At 49.2% G+C, this 22,547-nt stretch overlaps 1 protein-coding gene across 1 annotated transcript in view; it reads left to right on the plus strand.

The window, feature by feature from the left end:
• SLC29A1 (solute carrier family 29 member 1 (Augustine blood group)) overlaps nucleotides 1-22,547 on the plus strand; it is a 1,001,910-nt gene that overhangs the window by 605,975 nt on the left and 373,388 nt on the right. The window contains exon 2 of the mRNA XM_069236365.1: nucleotides 11,331-11,455. The gene's annotated coding sequence lies outside the window, so the exon portion shown is untranslated. The remainder of the gene's footprint in view (nucleotides 1-11,330; nucleotides 11,456-22,547) is intronic.

Here is a 22,547-nt window from a genome sequence, read left to right on the forward strand (position 1 = left end):
GTCTGTTGTGGAACATATTGTGACTTACCAAGAACGCAGAGGGGCTTCGAGACCGGGTGTGGCCAGGTGGTCACCCATGGCTGAAATCAGGGAGGAGAGAGATATTTGCATATTTACTGTGGGTGTGGCCAGGTAGTCACTTATGGCTGAGGTTAGGGAGGAGAGAGATATTTGCATATTTATTATAGGTGTGGCCAGGTAGTCACCTATGGCTGAGGTCAGAGAGGAGAGAGAGATATTTGCATATTTATTGTGGGTGTGTCCAGGTAGTCACCTATGGCTGAGGTCAGGGAGGAGAGAGATATTTGCATATTTATTGTAGGTGTGCCCAGGTAGTCACCTACAGCTGAGGTCAGGCAGGAGAGAGATATTTGCATGTTTAATGTGGGTGTGCCCAGGTAGTCACCTATGGCTGAGGTCAGGGAGGAGAGAGATATTTGCATATTTATTGTAGGTGTGCCCAGGTAGTCACCTACAGCTGAGGTCAGGCAGGAGAGAGATATTTGCATGTTTAATGTGGGTGTGCCCAGGTAGTCACCTACAGCTGAGGTTACAGAGGGGAGAGAGCGGGTCACCTCTTTAATGAGGTGCGGTCCACGGTTGAAATGCATGAAAAAAGGTATGGGAACTGTGATCTTTGGTACATTGGGGATCTGTGCATATATAGTGCTAGGAGTTCGAAGCTTTTGCCAGAAAGCACTTTGAATAAGTAAGCCATTAATTAAAAAATGTATTACTACACTATAAGTTGCATGCATTATAAATGGGCTATTGCAGAATGTGTTTTGTTTAAATATTTACATGTTTTTAAAAGTTATGCTTTTAGTAAAACACTGATTGTATCTAGAGCAAATTAGGGGTGGGTGGTACTCCACTCCACCAAAGGAGTTTATGGCGTTTTGCCCGGACCGTGGAGTTCAGAAAAACATTGCCAACTGCTGCATGGCATAGATTTTCTCTTGTACGACTCACTAATGTTAAGTTTGCGAGCGCGAGCGAGAAAGTCGAGAGCTAGGACGAGTTCCGGTGTAATTTCTCAATGCGGGTGGTCGCGGCAGGTCAGTACCGCTCGCATTCGGAAAGCTGCAGCTCGTGTTGAGAAAGCTGTCGCTCGAGTGGTAAATCCACTTGAGTGGCAGGAAGAAGCAGCGCCCTCTGGCGTGCCACGTGGGGCCATTTGTGCTGACTTTACAGCACAGGAGAAGCTCCCGGTGCTAAAAATCAGAGCAAGCAGTGCAACGTGCTGAAATCCCACCGCTCGCGGAACACCGCAACGTGCTGAAATCCCACCGCTCGCGAAACACCGCAACGTGCTGAAATCCCACCGCTCGCGGAACACCGCAACGTGCTGAAATCCCACCGCTCGCGGAACACCGCAACGTGCTGAAATCCCACCGCTCGCGGAACACCGCAACGTACTGAAATCCCACCGCTCGCGGAACACCGCAACGTGCTGAAATCCCACCGCTCGCGGAACACCGCAACGTGCTGAAATCCCACCGCTCGCGAAACACCGCAACGTGCTGAAATCCCACCGCTCGCGGAACACCGCAACGTGCTGAAATCCCACCGCTCGCGGAACACCGCAACGTGCTGAAATCCCACCGCTCGCGGAACACCGCAACGTACTGAAATCCCACCGCTCGCGGAACACCGCAACGTGCTGAAATCCCACCGCTCGCGGAACACCGCAACGTACTGAAATCCCACCGCTCGCGGAACACCGCAACGTGCTGAAATCCCACCGCTCGCGGAACACCGCAACGTGCTGAAATCCCACCGCTCGCGGAACAACGCAACGTACTGAAATCCCACCGCTCGCGGAACACCGCAGAATCTCACAGAGCTTTTAGGCAACTTGTTGAATTTTGTGAAGTGAAACTCTGCGAATTCTGCCCAGCCCTAGTGCAAAACCTTTTTAATGGTTTCCATCAAAAGGTCAAATTCCTGATTCTGTCAATTGCAGCCAATACTATCTCCCAGCAGTCTGTAGGTTTGCTGACGAACCAGTTACAGATATTTACATTTCTTTCAGGTAGCAGACACCTTCTTCCCCCCTTTCAGGCTTCAGCAGCTCTCCAGGGATGCTAGTTTTTCAATAAAAAGTTTGGGAACTGATTTTATCAAATTAATAAAACCTGGTAACGTTGTTCACCTGTTCCCCTGAACACTTCAGTCTCTGGGTGAGGTGAAAGAGGAGGGGGGCAGCTTTTCACCCCTCTTTTTGGGTGTGGTGAAGTACTCACCTATGGCTAAGATCACAGAAGAGAGAGAACCTTTCATCTCTTTATTGGGTGCGGTCAGGTACTCACCTGTGTCTGAGGTCACAAAGTAGAGTGACCCTTTCACTTCTTTGTTGGGGGTGTGGTCAGGGACTCACCTATGCTTGAGGCCACAGAGGAGAGAGAGACGGTCACCTCTTTATTGGGGTGTGGTCAGGTACTCACCTATGCTTGAGGCCACAGAGGAGAGAGAGACGGTCACCTCTTTATTGGGGTGTGGTCAGGTACTCACCTATGCTTGAGGCCACAGAGGAGAGAGAGACGGTCACCTCTTTATTGTGGGTGTGGTCAGGTACTCACCTATGCTTGAGGCCACAGAGGAGAGAGAGACGGTCACCTCTTTATTGTGGGTGTGGTCAGGTACTCACCTATGCTTGAGGCCACAGAGGAGAGAGAGACGGTCACCTCTTTATTGGGGTGTGGTCAGGTACTCACCTATGCTTGAGGCCACAGAGGAGAGAGAGACGGTCACCTCTTTATTGTGGGTGTGGTCAGGTACTCACCTATGCTTGAGGCCACAGAGGAGAGAGAGACGGTCACCTCTTTATTGTGGGTGTGGTCAGGTACTCACCTATGCTTGAGGCCACAGAGGAGAGAGAGACGGTCACCTCTTTATTGGGGTGTGGTCAGGTACTCACCTATGCTTGAGGCCACAGAGGAGAGAGAGATGGTCACCTCTTTATTGTGGGTGTGGTCAGGTACTCATCTATGGCTGAGGTCACACAACAGAGAGATAACATTTCACCTCTCTATTGTGGGTGTGGTCAGGTACTCACCTAGGCTGAGAGCCTTTCACTCCCCTTTTGGGGGGGTGGTCAAGTACTCACGTATGGCTGAGGTCACAGAGGAGAGACTTTCACCTCTTTCTTGGGGTGTGGTCAAGTACTCACCTATGTTTGAGGTCACACAACAAAGAGATAACCTTTCACCTCCTTATTGTGGGGGTGGTCAGGTACTCACCTATGGTTGAGGTCACACAACAAAGAGATAACCTTTCAACTCCCTATTGTGGGGGTGGTCAGGTACTCACCTATGGTTGAGGTCACACAACAAAGAGATAACCTTTCACCTCCCTATTGTGGGGGTGGTCAGGTACTCACCTATGGTTGAGGTCACACAACAAAGAGATAACCTTTCAACTCCCTATTGTGGGGGTGGTCAGGTACTCACCTATGGTTGAGGTCACTGAGGAGAGAGAGGCTTTCACTTCTCTACTGTGGGTGTGGTCAGGTACTCGCCTAGGCTGAGAGCCTTTCATCTGTGTGTTGGAGTGTGGTCAGGCACTCACCTATAGTGTGAGGTCACTGAGGAGAGAGATGGAACGAGCCTTTCCCCTCTTTGTTGGTGCGTGGTTAGGCGCTATAGCACCATACACCTTTACCACTTCAAAGCTAAGGTCACAGAGGAGCTATAACCATTTACCACTGGATTTTGGGAGTGGTAAGGGGGTTATATTCACCTATATGACTGCAGGGCTGGGGTCACAGAAACCTTCACCTGTGGATGACGTGTGTGGTTAGGAGGTACCATACGAGGAAACAGAGCCTTCCAAGCCCTTCATTTGTCACCAGGCGCTATACGGCTGGATGCCCGAAGGCCTAGGTGAGACAGAGGGGCTCACTGCTGGACTCTGGCTGTAGTAAGGGGGTCTGTAGGACAGTTCCGTCTGGGAGTCATAGATCTGGGCTGCAGTGACTTGTTTTATTCTGTATTGATGTGTTTGAACCCGTTGCCTCTAGAACTGATGAAGAAGGGGCCAGGTGTCTACAGAGCATATGAGCTGCAGGACTGTGGGTGAGGGGTCACCAGAGTATTACATTCATGGCACAAAGCAGCGCCCTGAAACCATTCACTTCAGAGAGAGAGCTCAGTACAGACCAGCATCACAGATAAGACGAGGCATGGCTCATACATGTAAAAGCTTGTTACTCTGAGAGAATGTGGGAGGAGACACCAGGGCTTTCACTTTCAGGAGTGACTATTATGGGGTGAGATGTACATCTTTTCACCTTGAGTGGCTATGGGTCAAGTGCCTTGTGCCTGAGTGGCTCTGTGCTCATTGCCTTGAGGGTGACTGGCTCTGTGCTCATTGCCTTGAGGGTGAGCGGCTCTGTGCCCATCACCTTGAGGGTGAGTGGCTCTGTGCTCATCTCCTTGAGGGTGAGCGGCTCTGTGCCCATCGTCTTGAGGGTGAGTGGCACTGTGCCCATTGCCTTGAGGGTGAGTGGCTCTGTGCTCATCTCCTTGAGGGTGAGCGGCTCTGTGCTCTGTGCTCATTGCCTTGAGGGTGAGTGGCTCTGTGCTCATTGCCTTGAGGGTGAGTGGCTCTGTACCCATTGCCTTGAGGGGATGATCAGCTCTGTGCCCATTTCCTTGAGGGTGAGTGGCTCTGTGCTCATTGCCTTTAGGGCGAGTGGCCCAATGCCTTGAGACAGAATGGCTATGGGCCCATTACCTTGAGTCTGAGTGGCTCTGTGTCCACCGCCTTGAAGGTGAGTGGCTCTGTGCTCATTGCCTTGAGGGTGAGTGGCTCTGTGCCCATTGCTTTGAGGATGAGTGGCTGTGGCTGTGTGCCCATTTCCTTGAGTCTGAGAGGCTCCGTGCTCATTGCCTTAAGGGTGAGAGGCTTTGTGCTCATAGCCTTGAGGGTGAGAGGTTCTGTGCTCATTGCCTTGAGGGTGAGAGGCTCTGTTCTCATTGCCTTGAGGGTGAGAGGCTTTGTGTTCATTGCCTTGAGGGTGAGTGGCTACGTGCTCATTTCTTTGAGGGTGAGTAGCCATGTGCCCATCGCTTTGAGGGTGATCAGGTACATGCCATTGCCTTGAGGGTGAGTGGCTATGTGCCCATTGCCTAGAGGGTGAGTGGCTTTCTGTCCATTGCCTTGAGGGTGAGTGTCTCTGTGCTCATTGCCTCGTGGGGGAGTGGTTCTGTGTCCGTTGCTTTGAGGTTGAGTGGCTGTGTGCCCATTTCCTTGAGCCTGAGAGGCTCTGTGCTCATTGCCTTGAGGGTGAGAGGCTTTGTGCTCATTGCCTTGAGGGTGAGAGGTTCTGTGCTCTTTGCCTTGAGGGTGAGAGGCTCTGTTCTCATTGCCTTGAGGGTGAGAGGGTTTGTGTTCATTGCCTTGAGGGTGAGAGGTTCAGTGCTCATTGCCTTGAGGGTGAGAGGCTCTGCTCTCATTGCCTTGAGGGTGAGAGGCTATGCGTCCATCACCTTGAGGGTGAGAGGCTAGGTACCCATCGCCTTGAGGGCAAGTGGAAATGTGCTAATTTCCTTGAGGCTGAGTAGCTATGTGCCCATCGCCTTGAGGGTGAGTGGCTATGTGCCTATTGCCTTGAGGCTGAGAGGCTATATGCCCATCGCCTTGAGAGTGAGTAGCTATGTGTCAATTTCCTTGAGACTGAGTGGATATGTGCCCTTTGCCTTGAGGGTGATCAGCTACATGCCATTGCCTTGAGGATGAGTGGCTCTGTTCTCATTGCCTTGAGAGTGAGTGGCTTTCTGTCCATTGCCTTGAGGGTGAGTGGCTCTGTGCCCATTGCCTCGAGGCTGAGTAGCTATGTGCCTATCGCCTTGAGGGTGAGTGGCTATGTGCCCATTGCCTTGAGGTTGAGAGGCTATGTGTCCATCGCCTTGAGGGTGAGTAGCTTTGTGTCAATTTCCTTGAGACTGAGTGGTTATGTTCCCTTTGTCTTGAGGGTGATCAGCTACGTGCCTGTTGGAAATGGGGTCTCTAGTTGGCAGTCAGTTTGAACCCAGTCCATGTAGGGACCCTCACTCTAGTCAGGATAAGGGAGATACCCGCTCAGATAACCCCTGCTCACCCCCTTGGTAGCTTGGCACCAGCAGTCAGGCTTATCTCAGAGGAAATGTGTAAAGCATTTACACATAACACACAGTAATAAATGAAAACACTACAAAAGGATACCACACTAGTTTTAGAAAAATAGCCAATATTTATCTATAGAAGACAAGACCAAATATGCTAAAAATCCACCATACAGTAATAGATATATGAGTTCTGCAAGATTTGCTCAAAAATACAGTTCCTTGAAGTCGATAGCTCCACCTGGGGCTATCAAGGCGTCATGATCAACAGAACCAACAGTTCAGGCCGGCCGCGGCATCGCGGGCAAACTACGGAGTCGGTGTGTGGGTCATCGGGCCCTTGAAGTCACACGTGTTGTGGATCGAACTCCAGGCTGATGAAGTCAGGAGCGCTGGCATGGATGGCGTCGGGGGTGCAGTGCGAAGTGGGACGATGCGATGTGGGGTGCCCACTCGTCATGGTGCAGGCATCGGCTCGGTGACGGCGTGCAGCGGCGCCGGTGAGACCAGTGCTGCGGTGTGATGCGGGGCAGTCTGATGTGCGGAGTCACCAGGTCCCGATGCAGGCAGCGTCGTCGTCATTGCTGAAGCGCTGTTGTCGGTAGGCCCAAGCCAGTGGTGCGGGACGGGCGGTGCTTCGTGACCATCACAAGTGGTGTCCACAGGCCACGGTGCGGGCAGGATGCCTGGTAACGACACTGGAGTGGATGATGCTGGCGTTGGTGGACTGGGGCTGCAATGAGGGACAGGACGGTGCTTTGTGTACATCACGAGCGGTGTCCACAGGCCACGGTGCAGGCAGCGGCACCAGTGTCAGCAGGAGCGTCGTCGTCGAGGATGCCCAGGCTGCCGTGTGAGTAGGCGATGCCAGAGTGTGGGGCCCACAGGTCGTGGTGCGAGCAGCGGCTCAGTGAAGTAGTCCGATAGCAGTGTCGGTGAGACCAGTGTCGCAGTGTGAAGCGGGGCAGTGCGGCTCTGTAAGGCCTCAGCAGCTCACGGTGCAGGTCAGCGGCGTCGTTGGCAGCGTCGCAGTGGTTTCTCGTCTTGAACAGCACAAAACACACAGTTCCCAGTGCTGCAGGTCGAGTAAACTGAACTCAGGTGTCCCTGAGACTTCCAACAGGACGCAAGCTCTACTCCAAGCCATTGGAGAATTTTTTCAAGCAGGACACACAGCAAAGTCCACCCTTTGCTCGAAGCAGCAACTTAAGGGCAATCCAGCAAAGCAGCCCAGCAAAGGGACAGTACTCCTCCTCCAGCTCTTCAGCTCTTCTCCTTGCAGAGGTTCCTCTTGATTCCAGAAAGATTCTAAAGGTTTGGGTTTTCTTCTTATACCCTGTTCTGCCTTTGAAGTTGGCAAACTTCAAAGCAAAGTCTCAAGTGTTTGCAAGATCCTTCCTTGTCCAGGCCAGGCCCCAGACGCACACCATAGGGTCGGAGACTGCATTGTGTGAACAACCACTCCTCCCTCCCCTCTAGCTCAGATGGCTCATCAGGATATGCAGGCTACACCCCAGCTCCCTTTTGTGTCACTGTCTAGAGAAGAGGTGTGAACAGCCCAACTGTCAAACTGACCCAGACGGGGAATCCACAAACAGGCAGAGTCACAGAATGGTTCAAGCAAGAAAATACCTACTTTCTAAAAGTGGCATTTTCAAACACACAGGGGGTCATTACAACATTGGCGGGAGGCTAATACCGCCCACCAAGCTGTAACCGCCGTGCGGCCGCCAATGCAGCCGCACTCCCTCAGTCCCCATTACGACATCCCCGCTGGGCCGGCGGGCGCTAACCTAGTTTACGCCCGCCGGCCCAGCGGGGATGCGGCCGCAACATAGGAGCTGGCTCCTAATGGAGCCGGCGGTGTTGCGGCCGTGCGACGGGTGCAGTTGCACCCATCACGCTTTTCACTGTCTGCTATGCAGACAGTGAAAAGCTGCACGGGGCCCTGTTAGGGGGCCCCAGGACTCCCCTTACCGCCAGCCTCTTCATGGTGGTGCAAACCACCAGAAACAGGCTGGCGGTAGGTGAGTCATAATCCTCAGGGCAGCGCTGCTTGCAGCGGTGCCCTGGCGGGTTATCACCGCCGGGGCTAAAACGGCGGGAAACCGCCGGCCCCGGCGGTGCGACCGCGGTGCTCCCGCCGCGGTCGAAATATGGGTCTCCGTACTGCCATCCTGTTGGCGATAAGGACGCCACTTTAGCCCTGGCGGTCTCCGACCGCCAGGGTTGAAATGACCCCCACAATCTCAAAACCAACTTTACTAAAATATGTATTTTTAAATTGTGAGTTCAGAGACCTCAAACTCCAAATTTCTATCTGCCCTGAAAGGCAATCTACACTTTAAGGATATTTAAAGGCAGCCCCCATGTTAGCCTATGAGGGAGATAGGCCTGTCAACACTGAAACACGAATTTGGCAGTATTTCACTGTTCGGACATGTAAAACACACCAGTACATGTCCTATCTATACAGTATATACACTGCATCCTGACCGTGGGGCTACCTAGGGCTTACCTTAGGGGTGCCTTACATGTAGTAAAAGGGAAGGTTTAGGCCTGGCAAGTGGGTGCACTTTCCAGGTCGAATTGGCAGTTTAAAACTGCACACACAGACACTGCAGTGGCAGGTATGAGCCATGTGCACAGGGCTACTAATGTGGGTGGCACAACCAGTGCTGCAGGCCCACTAGAAGCATTTGATGTACATGCCCTGGGCACCTCTAGTGCACTTTACTAGGGACTTACTAGTAAATCAGATATGCCAATTATGGATAAACCAATCAACAGTATAATTTACCTAGGGAGCAGTTGCACTTTAGCATTGATCAGCAGTGTTAAAGTGCACAGAGACAATAAACCAGCAAAAACAGAGTCCAGTAACACATAAAAACAGGAGGTCAGCAAGCAAAAAGACAGAGGAGACACGCCAAAAAGCTGCCAGATCTAACAGTGCCATTGCCTTGAGTGTGAGTGGCTCTGTGCTCACTGCCTTGAGGGTGAGTGGCTAGAGTGGCTATGTGCCCATTGCCTTGAGGGTGAGTGGCTCTGTGCCCATTGCCTTGAGGGTGAGTGGCTCTGTGCCCATTGCCTTGAGGGTGAGTGGCTCTGTGCCCTTTGCCTTGAAGGTGAGTGGTTATGTGCCTTTTGCCTTGAGGGTGAGTGGATATGTGTCATTGCCTTGAGGCTGAGTGACTTTATGCCCTTTCCCCCTGAGAGTGAGTGGCTATGGCTATCTGCCCATCGCCTTGAGGGTTGAGGGTGTGTAGTTATGTACCCATTGACTTGACAGGATATGGGCCCATTGCCTTGAGGGTGAATGGCTATGTGCTCATTGCCTTGAGGCTGTAGGCCCATTGCCTTGACGGTGAGTGGCATTGTATCCATTGCCTTGAGGGTGAGTGGCTCTGTGCCCACTGCATTGAGGGTGAGTGGCTCTGTGCCCATCGCATTGAGGGTGAGTGGCTCTGTGCCCATCGCCTTGAGGGTGAGTGGCTCTGTTCCCATCGCCTTGAGGGTGAGTGGCTATGGGCTCATTGCCTTGAGGGTGAGTGGCTATGGGCTCATTGCCTTGAGGGTGAGTGGCTCTGTGCCCATCGCCTTGAGGGTGAGTGGCCCCTGTCTTCACACCTGAGTTGTCAGGCTCCTACTGCTTGACACACTGGAGTGGATGCGCCTCATTTCACTTCTTATTGCAGGGTACATGTTGCTTTTCCTGTTGTCTGTATTTTCCATGTGTAGTTTGTGTTTTGTGAAAAACTGAAGCTGCAAATAGTATTTTCCATATTACTGTGAATGATAAAGGGCAATCACACGTGGATGTCTCATGGTCTTTAGTGCTGTGAGAAGCCAGGCAATGCATTCACTGGAAATCCTTTGTTTTAATACAAATTCCTGTACATCTGCAGCTGCTCAGAGCTTCCTAAGGACACCTCTTTTTAAAAGCCCCTCTTGTTCAGTCTGCAGAGTTTCTGATGCTCATGGGGTGATGGGGTCAAGGAGTGAAGGCAGAATGCAGGAAGTGAGCTTGGGGAGGGGCAGAGATACTGTAGGACACAACCAAATTGCACTCAATGAAGAGAAATGTCTAGCCAGAGCTATAGGTTAGGAAGGACATAGGTCTTTATTTACACTGCAGACTTACAGGTGATGAACAAAGCTAACCAGAAGGCCCTAGCTCCTTGTGACTGAGTGACTGAGAGACAGCCTTGAGTGTGATTATAATGGAGCCACTCATGGTGCTACCAACAGTGTTGGCAAAGATCACTGCAGAGAATGATAATAGTAAGCAATGGCATCTTGACTGCGATTCGACCGACTGGAACTGTCCACTACATGCAACAATTCACAGGGGCAAACGGACATCTTCTAACCCTGTGCGGGTTACTCGTAACACAGGTCAGGTTTAAGGGGGGATCATCACAACCGTGCACTCAGCAAAGTGCAGTCTCAGAAGAAAGAGGGCCTGATTTAGATATTGGCAGACAAGTTACTCCATCACAAGTGTGACGAATATCTCGTCCGCCAAAATCTAAATTCCATAGAATATAATGGAATTTATATTTCTGCAGACGGGATATCCGTCACCATTGTGGCGCAGTAACCCATCCACCAATATCTAAATCAGGCCTAGAGTCAGTGCCGCGGAGTTAGAGACTGCCAAACATCTCAATCCCACCAACAAATTTACTGCCCCAAGGACGCTCCTTGTTTTTTGTTTCTATGGGGAGGGGAGGTTGAGGCAAAAGCTATGATTACTTAAAGGTTAGGACAAAAGTCGTTCTTTTCAATTGTCAGAACCATCAGGATTCATGTGTGAAACTTGACTGCTCATGAGCCAGGCCAAGCTAGTTAGTCCATGCTTTCTTAGACTGCCCTGAACTCATGGTTCTGGTTGGTTGAGGTTCAGATGTAACAGGAGTTAAGGTGATCCAAAGCTGGAGGTTGCTAGCTGACGTAATTTGGCTGTAACCCAAGCAAAACTCTTTTGAAGTTTACTGGAAAGCCTTGGGTTCCTCTTATAGGCTTATTCTACAGTGTCTAGGCACTAGAATAATGGTCAACTTCAACTTAAATGATGTAGAGTTTATATGAAGGTAGACACTCAAAATTATTAAGAATGTGTGAGATTGGAGCTCCAGGTACCTCACAAAATGAATCTTTCAGTGGACTCATCTAACAATTATTCACAGTGAATTGACTTCTGTTCTGTTTTGGTTGCAGATCATTTGTACAAACTCCAATCACTACAAATGCGATCTAGGAACTTGTTGCCAAAGATTTGCCTCTAAAAGTGTTCCAGAGCCCAGAGAACACAAAGGACCAGAGAAAGAAGCTTTTAGTGTAAGGTAGGTTTCTAGAAGTTTTCTATAATCTATTGTGAATGTTTACTTATTAGGTCACTTTTCGTTGGTGTTGAGTTATAGAGCACTCTATGTGCCTTTGCTCTATGAGTTCGGTGTTGTGGTTGCGTGGCTTCATATGCCACCCTTGCCAGGGTTCATATTCCATCCTCGTCGCCAATGTGACGTTCGAGAAAGTCCATGTGTACAGATGCAAACACAAGTTACTTTTCTCTTCCTGTTTCAGTTTACAGGTAAAAAGCATCCATGGGGCTAAGTAACAAACTCCACCAGCTGCTGAAGGCCTGAGTCACTTACAGAACACTAGTTCCATATATTCTACATCAGTGGTTCTCAGCCTTTTGAGTTCTGTGAACCCCCACTTTATCATCAATGGAAATCAGGAACCCCCACTGATTTATTGTGAGACTCAGGGGAGCCCTCATTGAGTCACTACTGGAAGCCAGGGACCCGGCCTAAACATTATTAATGATTTGAACTGCAAAGCAATTCACAGAAATACAGAAATAAACATTCATAAAACACATACACAAATGATAGCACATTTTATTTAGCTTGCAAACAAATATAAATAAAAACAATAAACAACTTAATTTTAATAGGAAGGTTGAAGCTTTTCTAAATTCAATTGAAGCCACACATCGTCCACACTATATTCTGTTTGATGCTCCTGCACTGCTCCCACGAATCAATCGGAGAATACCAATTTAATTTGTAGCCTCCAAATTCAAGCTCCTTCATATTTACTGTATATTTTATAATTTTCAATTGTACATTTAGCCACTTTATTTATTTACGCTTTATTAATAGGAATTTTCTTAGCAGTCTGAGAAGGCTTTGCGGACGCCCTGGGGTCCGTGGACCACAGGTTGGAAACCACTGTTTTGCATTATTGCTGCATCCGCGCACAGCTCAGACATACTGCTCACACAGAACAATAAGACACATCTCAAAGCGAGGCACTTTTTTGAACAGATATGCAAACTGTGCACGTTATCCAGTTTACAGCAGTTTAGTTTTGCATGTTTCTTGTTCTAGCTCCGGTTAGAGCCATCCCCAGGTTGGCAATGGACTCATGCCACAGCGGGAACAGTATCTTCACCTCATTGTGGTTGGCAAACACTCAGGGCCTGATTTAGAACTCAGTGGTGATGGATATCCCGTCCGCTGAAATCTAAATCCCATTATCTTCTGTGGGATTTAGATTTCAGTGGATGGGATGTTCATCACCGCTGTGGCAGAGCATCGTCTCCGCCCACTTCTAAATCAGGCCCTCAGTTCTGCAGCTTGATGGATCTCACTTTGATCTCGGAGTGAAGGCGTTATTTTCTATAGTCCCTCTTTGGCGCCCCACCGTGCGGATGTACATTGCAAGGGACATCCGAGTATTCAGGATAATACTAGGGTAACCCTAGCGTGCAGAGTCCCAGATGAAAGTGGATGGCCCCTGGAAGAAGGTGCATAGGTCTAGCCTAGCTGACCTTCAAGCCCAGGATTAGTAAATCTTTTGACAGTAAAATAGCAGCTACAACTGGTTAACTTGAGTTGTGTGACCAGTTGGTTTGGCTACCGGGCACCTCTGAGCCCATGATGAGGACCTCCATCCACACAGACTTTCTGCAGTCACCAGCTTTAAGAGCCAATCACTGCTGTTGTCTCACAGACAGAAGGCTGATTTTGGAAAACAAAATCCCTATCTTCTGGAGAATGTATTCACCAAACAGAAACTGCAACCAGATCTCTTAGGGGAGTCAAGAGACCATCATGGGACTGATGCTGGAAAGGTCGCTCAGACCACAACTTGCCATCCTGTGTATCTGTCTAGCTTCTCTCCCATTTCTCTTTCTTAAAAGGCACAGTGAGAAGACAGTTCCAGTGCATCCCTTTGGAAACATATATGGGATAACCCCTGCTCACACCTGTCCTTGGATGTGGAGAAGGCACCTAATTGAGTGGGGTGGGAAATGACTGGCCCGATTCACAATCAACCAGGATGCGGCCAAACTTCAAATGGTGTTAGAAGGCTGATAAAGTTTGAAAGCAAACTTTAGAGATTGTCGCAAAAATGTATGGTCCAGAAGATGAGTAATCAGACTAAAGAGGGTTGTCCTTTAGTCCTTTTTGCCTTTTGTATTGCCTGTGGGCCTCTACACCAAAATAATCAAAGACACAGACAGTATGAAAGGCTTTGTCATTGGCCAAAAGCTAGAAAATGTCATTCTTTGCCAACAGGCCTAGCCAGATGAAGAGAGATGTGGAGAGCTCTCCTGCAGAGAATATGAAGGAGGTGCAGTGTGGCTTGAGTTTGATTTTAATGCAAATGCTATAAAACCCCATACATGAAAGAACCCTGAACATCTACAAAGCATATAAAGAAGGCAACAACAAACCTCTTCCTTTTATCCATCTATCTTGTTGCGGGATTTACATAACAAATATATATAAAGAATTACAAATAGAAAATTGAGTCTCGCAAAGATCCTTCCAGGTATATAATTGTTTTGAAATGTCTTTGAAGGGCGAATGACGTGTGATCCACCTCACAGAGGCTTCTGTACTTGGAGCTCTCCCAGGTGTACTCACAAAGTAAACAACTTCTGAAGCACAGATCTCCAGGCACACACCTTTACCTGGCTAGATAAAGCTTTCAGCATTTTAAAAATAGACTTTCTATGTGGGTGTGAAGTTAAAATAAAGTCTGGTGGCCTCAAATGTTGAAAGGTATTATACTATAGCAAATCTAAAAATCACATACAAGCCCCCCCCATGATTAATAATCCTATAATTAACCAGTGTACTATTGCATAGCAGTGTAAACGTGAACTAGTATTTTATAAGATTAAATGCATTATGAGATGTGTGAACCTATTGCTGTACCAATAGTAAGTGCACAAGATTTCCTATAAGTACTTTTTGTTTGAAGATATTTATTATAATTAGAAGATAGCATGAATATAAGTTGTCAGTAATAGCAAAGTAACATAAACTGTATCACCATGACAGATTAAATAACACCTACACTGAATAGTATTGTGTCACAATTGAGACAACCTGTAGTAAAAATATAAAGTAAGAAAAACAGGCTGAATGTAAAGAAAAATTAAAAGAAGCAAGATAATTAATGTAACTTAGTTAATATATAATTTAAATTAAAAACAAGAATCCGACATCACCAGAGGTGGGATATATGAATACACTCAAACAAGTGTAAGAACATATAACAGACCAAATTATTCATATGCACCATGGAGCTCCCAGGGCTATTCATAAAGGTAACTTACACTTGTAAGTAGTTTACATGTGTAAGTTTACACTTACAGTTGTGATTTTACAAAATTGCAAATATGAACTTGCGCATGTAAGTTTTGGACAGTCAAAAAATCCCAGCGCAAATCACCCCCGGAAAAGGGGGTGGAGCCACATTTATGAGCGTAAGTTACTACTGCCAGAAAGCACCATTAGTAAGACCAGCACCACACATGGCCAAAGCCTGATACTGCAACACCCTCCAACAAAAAATAATAGACACAAGGACATAAAAGAAAGCCTTGTTGAAACTATGTTGAAATAAATGATTGAAAATAGTTATAAATAATACTAAACACAATTTAATTTCTAACAAAATATCTAAAAATAAATATCCACTCTTCACTAAAGAGGAGGGCTCCTGCAAAGACTGGAGATGGAATATATGGGTTACTTCTTGGGAGACTGTAAAGAAATGGCTCCCTGTTGCAGTTACCCCCCACTTTTTGCCTGATACTGATGCTGACTTGACTGAGAAGTGTGCTGGGACCCTGCTAACCAGGCCCCAGCACCAGTGTTCCTTCACCTAAAATGTACCATTGTATCCACAATTGGCACACCCTGGCATTCAGTTAAGTCCCTTGTAACTGGTACTTCTAGTACCAAGGGCCCTGATGCCAAGGAAGGTCTCTAAGGGCTGCAGCATGTCTTATGCCACCCTAGAGACCCCTCACTCAGCACAGACACACTGCTTACAAGCCTGTGTGTGCTAGTGAGAACAAAATGAGTAAGTCGACATGGCACTCCCCTCAGGGTGCCATGCCAGCCTCTCACTGCCTATGCAGTATAGGTAAGACACCCCTCTAGCAGGCCTTACAGCCCTAAGGCAGGGTGCACTATACCATAGGTGAGGGTACCAGTGCATGAGCACTGTGCCCCTACAGTGTCTAAACAAAACCTTAGACATTGTAAGTGCAGGGTAGCCATAAGAGTATATGGTCTGGGAGTCTGTTTTACACGAACTCCACAGCACCATAATGGCTACACTGAAAACTGGGAAGTTTGGTATCAAACTTCTCAGCACAATAAATGCACACTGATGCCAGTGTACATTTTATTGTAAAATACACCCCAGAGGGCACCTTAGAGGTGCCCCCTGAAACTTAACCGACTATCTGTGTAGGCTGACTAGTTTTAGCAGCCTGCCACAAACCGAGACATGTTGCTGGCCCCATGGGGAGAGTGCCTTTGTCACTCTGAGGCCAGTAACAAAGCCTGCACTGGGTGGAGATGCTAACACCTCCCCCAGGCAGGAATTGTCACACCTGGCGGTGAGCCTCAAAGGCTCACCTCCTTTGTGCCAACCCAGCAGGACACTCCAGCTAGTGGAGTTGCCCGCCCCCTCCGGCCAGGCCCCCACTTTTGGCGGCAAGGCCGGAGAAGATAATGAGAAAAACAAGGAGGAGTCACTGGCCAGTCAGGACAGCCCTTAAGGTGTCCTGAGCTGAAGTGACTCTAACTTTTAGAAATCCTCCATCTTGCAGATGGAGGATTCCCCCAATAGGGTTAGGGTTGTGACCCCCTCCCCTTGGGAGGAGGCACAAAGAGGGTGTACCCACCCTCAGGGCTAGTAGCCATTGGCTACTAACCCCCCAGACCTAAAACACGCCCTTAAATTTAGTATTTAAGGGCTACCCTGAACCCTAGAAAATTAGATTCCTGCAACAAGAAGAAGGACTGCCCAGCTGAAAACCCCTGCAGCGGAAGACCAGAAGACGACAACTGCCTTGGCTCCAGAAACTCACCGGCCTGTCTCCTGCCTTCCAAAGATCCTGCTCCAGCGACGCCTTCCGAAGGGACCAGCGACCTCGACATCCTCTGAGGACTGCCCCTGCTTCGAAAAGACAAGAAACTCCCGAGGACAGCGGACCTGCTCCAAGAAAAGCTGCAACTTTGTTTCCAGCAGCTTTAAAGAACCCTGCAAGCTCCCCGCAAGAAGCGTGAGACTTGCAACACTGCACCCGGCGACCCCGACTCGGCTGGTGGAGACCCGACACCTCAGGAGGGACCCCAGGACTACTCTGATACTGTGAGTACCAAAACCTGTCCCCCCTGAGCCCCCCACAGCGCCGCCTGCAGAGGGAATCCCGAGGCTTCCCCTGACCGCGACTCTTTGAACCTAAAGTCCCGACGCCTGGGAGAGACCCTGCACCCGCAGCCCCCAGGACCTGAAGGACCGGACTTTCACTGGAGAAGTGACCCCCAGGAGTCCCTCTCCCTTGCCCAAGTGGAGGTTTCCCCGAGGAACCCCCCCCTTGCCTGCCTGCAGCGCTGAAGAGATCCCGAGATCTCTCATAGACTAACACTGCGAACCCGACGCTTGTTTCTACACTGCACCCGGCCGCCCCCGCGCCGCTGAGGGTGAAATTTCTGTGTGGACTCGTGTCCCCCCCGGTGCCCTACAAAACCCCCCTGGTCTGCCCTCCGAAGACGCGGGTACTTACCTGCAAGCAGACCGGAACCGGGGCACCCCCTTCTCTCCATTCTAGCCTATGTGTTTTGGGCACCACTTGGAACTCTGCACCTGACCGGCCCTGAGCTGCTGGTGTGGTGACTTTGGGGTTGCTCTGAACCCCCAACGGTGGGCTACCTTGGACCAAGAACTGAACCCTGTAAGTGTCCTACTTACCTGGTAAAACTAACAAAAACTTACCTCCCCCAGGAACTGTGAAAATTGCACTAAGTGTCCACTTTTAAAACAGCTATTTGTCAATAACTTGAAAAGTATACATGCAATTTTGATGATTTGAAGTTCCTAAAGTACTTACCTGCAATACCTTTCGAATGAGCTATTACATGTAGAATTTGAACCTGTGGTTCTTAAAATAAACTAAGAAAAGATATTTTTCTATACAAAAACCTATTGGCTGGATTTGTCTCTGAGTGTGTGTACCTCATTTATTGTCTATGTGTATGTACAACAAATGCTTAACACTACTCCTTGGATAAGCCTACTGCTCGACCACACTACCACAAAATAGAGCATTAGTATTATCTATTTTTACCACTATTTTACCTCTAAGGGGAACCCTTGGACTCTGTGCATGCTATTCCTTACTTTGAAATAGCACATACAGAGCCAACTTCCTACATTGGTGGATCAGCGGTGGGGTACAAGACTTTGCATTTGCTGGACTACTCAGCCAATACTTGATCACACGACAAATTCCAAAATTGTCATTAGAAATTGATTTTTGCAATTTGAAAAGTTTTCTAAATTCTTAAAAGACCTGCTAGGGCCTTGTGTTAGATCCTGTTTAGCATTTCTTTTAGAGTTTAAAAGTTTGTAAAAGTTTGAATTAGATTCTAGAACCAGTTATAGATTCTTAAAAAGTATTCCAACTTTTAGAAGCAAAATGTCTAGCACAGATGTGAATGTGGTGGAACTCGACACCACACCTTACCTCCATCTACAGATGAGAGAGCTAAGGTCACTCTGTAAACTAAAGAAAATAACGATGGGCCCCAAACCTACCAAAATACAGCTCCAGGAGCTTTTGGCAGAGTTTGAAAAGGCCAACCCCTCTGAGGGTGGCAACTCAGAGGAAGAGGATAGTGACTTGGAGGACAATTCCCCCCTACCAGTCCTATCTAGGGAGAACAGGGTCCCTCAAACCCTGACTCCAAAAATAATAGTCAGAGATGCTGGTTCCCTCACAGGAGAGACCAACACCTCTGAAATCACTGAGGATAACCCCAGTGAAGAGGACATCCAGTTAGCCAGGATGGCCAAAAGATTGGCTTTGGAAAAGCAGCTCCTAGCCATAGAAAGGGAAAGAAAAGAGATGGGCCTAGGTCCCATCAATGGTGGCAGCAACTTAAATAGGGTCAGAGATTCTCCTGACATCCTAAAAATCCCCAAAGGGATTGTAACAAAATATGAAGATGGTGATGACATCACCAAATGGTTCACAGCTTTTGAGAGGGCTTGTGTAACCAGAAAAGTGAACAGATCTCACTGGGGTGCTCTCCTTTGGGAAATGTTCACTGGAAAGTGTAGGGATAGACTCCTCACACTCTCTGGAAAAGATGCAGAATCTTATGACCTCATGAAGGGTACCCTGATTGAGGGCTTTGGATTCTCCACTGAGGAGTATAGAATTAGGTTCAGGGGGGCTCAAAAATCCTCGAGCCAGACCTGGGTTGATTTTGTAGACTACTCAGTAAAAACACTAGATGGTTGGTTAACTGGAAATGAAGTGTGTGACTATGTTGGGCTTTATAATTTGTTTATGAAAGAACACATTTTAAGTAACTGCTTCAATGAAAAGTTGCATCAGTATCTGGTAGACCTAGGTCCAATTTCTCCCCAAGAATTGGGAAAGAAGGCAGACCACTGGGTCAAGACTAGGGTAACCAAAACTTCCACTGGGGGTGACCAAAAGAAAGGGGTTACAAAAACTCCCCAGGAGAAAGTGGGTGACACTAGAAACAAAGAAAAAGAGTCCTCTGTAGGCCCCCAAAAACCCGAACAGGTGGGTGGGCCCCAAGACACAACCCAAAACAAAGGTGGGTACCAGGGTAAGAACTGGGATGCCACTAAGGCATGGTGCCACAACTGTAAACAGTCTGGGCACCACACCAAGGACACTTCTTGTCCCAAAAACAAACCCCAGAACAAAATTCCAGGGGTAACCAGTGTAGCCATGGGAGATGACTCCTCAGATGAGGAGGTCTTCCTAGCCTTCAACTGGAAACAGGGCCCAACAGGTGAGTTGGAGATTCCAGAGGGAAGTAGACACTTCCACCACCTACTGGTGAATGGAATCCCAACCACTGCCCTGAGGGACACTTGTGCCAGTCACACTATTGTGCATGACAGGCTGGTGCTCTCAAACCAGTACATCCCAGGTGAGACTGCCAGGGTAAGAGTTAGCCTAGACAGGGTCACTAAGAGGCCTGTGGCTTTAGTGCCCATAGAAGTGGGTGGCACTCTTAGCTGGAGAAGGGTAGTAGTCAGTACAGACCTCCCCCTTGATTGTCTCCTTGGAAATGACTACCCAGAGGTTAGTCAGAGCCTAAGAGAAGAACTGGTCCAGGGCCAGTCCTCTCCCAAGGATTCTGGAGTGCCTGCCTCTGCAGTAAATGCAAGCAGACCCCAGAAGAAGAAGAAAAGAAAACAGAGTAGGAAGGGTGGACAACCTTTAGCCAAGGTTACAGCAAGCCAAGGAGATTCTGCTCCAGTAGGGGAGAACTCCAAAAATGGCCCTGATAAAGTCCAACCTGACCCACAAGAAGTCCTGGCTAGTCAGGCAACTGTTAAACCTGAGTGGGTGGCTCCTCAGCTAACAGAAGAAAGAGTGGAAGGAGGGTGTTTACTACAAGATGTGGTAACCCCCCACTCTAATACAGCAGACAGGCAACCTGAACCCAAAGAAGCCTGTAACTTAGCCCCTTCCCTTTTAGGTGAAGAGCTAAAGGTGTGGTTCTGGGCACTGACAGCTGTCAGTGGCCTCTGCTGGGTGTTAGCCTTTATGGCTGCACTATCCTTGGCATGGTGGTCTGACCCCATGCCAAATAACAAGTTAGGCCCCCTGACCCTGTTGGTCATGGTGGGGTTACTCCAGCTCTGGGTAACCTCTTTGGGTAAGCTAGGGGTGACCCTGGCTAAGATAAGATTAGCAGAGGTGGATACCTCTGACCTCAAAATAGAGAGAATGGGTGAAGACATAAAAAGCACAGACAAGAGGCAGTTCAGACTAGGTCCTATCACTGTGGAAGTGGGTCAGTTCCCCAGAGGGAATGACCTGAACAGGAGGATGTAAGGCAGAGTAGGCCCTGCAACAAACCAGCCATTTCCTCTACTCTTCCTCGCCTGACAGACTAGGAAGACTCTTCCAGCGTTGGCTGAGTCTCCTGGCCTGTGGGCTGGGGGGGGCTTGTGTAAAGAAATGGCTCCCTGTTGCAGTTACCCCCCACTTTTTGCCTGATACTGATGCTGACTTGACTGAGAAGTGTGCTGGGACCCTGCTAACCAGGCCCCAGCACCAGTGTTCCTTCACCTAAAATGTACCATTGTATCCACAATTGGCACACCCTGGCATTCAGTTAAGTCCCTTGTAACTGGTACTTCTAGTACCAAGGGCCCTGATGCCAAGGAAGGTCTCTAAGGGCTGCAGCATGTCTTATGCCACCCTAGAGACCCCTCACTCAGCACAGACACACTGCTTACAAGCCTGTGTGTGCTAGTGAGAACAAAATGAGTAAGTCGACATGGCACTCCCCTCAGGGTGCCATGCCAGCCTCTCACTGCCTATGCAGTATAGGTAAGACACCCCTCTAGCAGGCCTTACAGCCCTAAGGCAGGGTGCACTATACCATAGGTGAGGGTACCAGTGCATGAGCACTGTGCCCCTACAGTGTCTAAACAAAACCTTAGACATTGTAAGTGCAGGGTAGCCATAAGAGTATATGGTCTGGGAGTCTGTTTTACACGAACTCCACAGCACCATAATGGCTACACTGAAAACTGGGAAGTTTGGTATCAAACTTCTCAGCACAATAAATGCACACTGATGCCAGTGTACATTTTATTGTAAAATACACCCCAGAGGGCACCTTAGAGGTGCCCCCTGAAACTTAACCGACTATCTGTGTAGGCTGACTAGTTTTAGCAGCCTGCCACAAACCGAGACATGTTGCTGGCCCCATGGGGAGAGTGCCTTTGTCACTCTGAGGCCAGTAACAAAGCCTGCACTGGGTGGAGATGCTAACACCTCCCCCAGGCAGGAATTGTCACACCTGGCGGTGAGCCTCAAAGGCTCACCTCCTTTGTGCCAACCCAGCAGGACACTCCAGCTAGTGGAGTTGCCCGCCCCCTCCGGCCAGGCCCCCACTTTTGGCGGCAAGGCCGGAGAAGATAATGAGAAAAACAAGGAGGAGTCACTGGCCAGTCAGGACAGCCCTTAAGGTGTCCTGAGCTGAAGTGACTCTAACTTTTAGAAATCCTCCATCTTGCAGATGGAGGATTCCCCCAATAGGGTTAGGGTTGTGACCCCCTCCCCTTGGGAGGAGGCACAAAGAGGGTGTACCCACCCTCAGGGCTAGTAGCCATTGGCTACTAACCCCCCAGACCTAAAACACGCCCTTAAATTTAGTATTTAAGGGCTACCCTGAACCCTAGAAAATTAGATTCCTGCAACAAGAAGAAGGACTGCCCAGCTGAAAACCCCTGCAGCGGAAGACCAGAAGACGACAACTGCCTTGGCTCCAGAAACTCACCGGCCTGTCTCCTGCCTTCCAAAGATCCTGCTCCAGCGACGCCTTCCGAAGGGACCAGCGACCTCGACATCCTCTGAGGACTGCCCCTGCTTCGAAAAGACAAGAAACTCCCGAGGACAGCGGACCTGCTCCAAGAAAAGCTGCAACTTTGTTTCCAGCAGCTTTAAAGAACCCTGCAAGCTCCCCGCAAGAAGCGTGAGACTTGCAACACTGCACCCGGCGACCCCGACTCGGCTGGTGGAGACCCGACACCTCAGGAGGGACCCCAGGACTACTCTGATACTGTGAGTACCAAAACCTGTCCCCCCTGAGCCCCCCACAGCGCCGCCTGCAGAGGGAATCCCGAGGCTTCCCCTGACCGCGACTCTTTGAACCTAAAGTCCCGACGCCTGGGAGAGACCCTGCACCCGCAGCCCCCAGGACCTGAAGGACCGGACTTTCACTGGAGAAGTGACCCCCAGGAGTCCCTCTCCCTTGCCCAAGTGGAGGTTTCCCCGAGGAACCCCCCCCTTGCCTGCCTGCAGCGCTGAAGAGATCCCGAGATCTCTCA

This window comes from Pleurodeles waltl, chromosome 5, assembly GCF_031143425.1.
Source record: "Pleurodeles waltl isolate 20211129_DDA chromosome 5, aPleWal1.hap1.20221129, whole genome shotgun sequence".
Lineage (NCBI taxonomy): Eukaryota > Metazoa > Chordata > Amphibia > Caudata > Salamandridae > Pleurodeles > Pleurodeles waltl.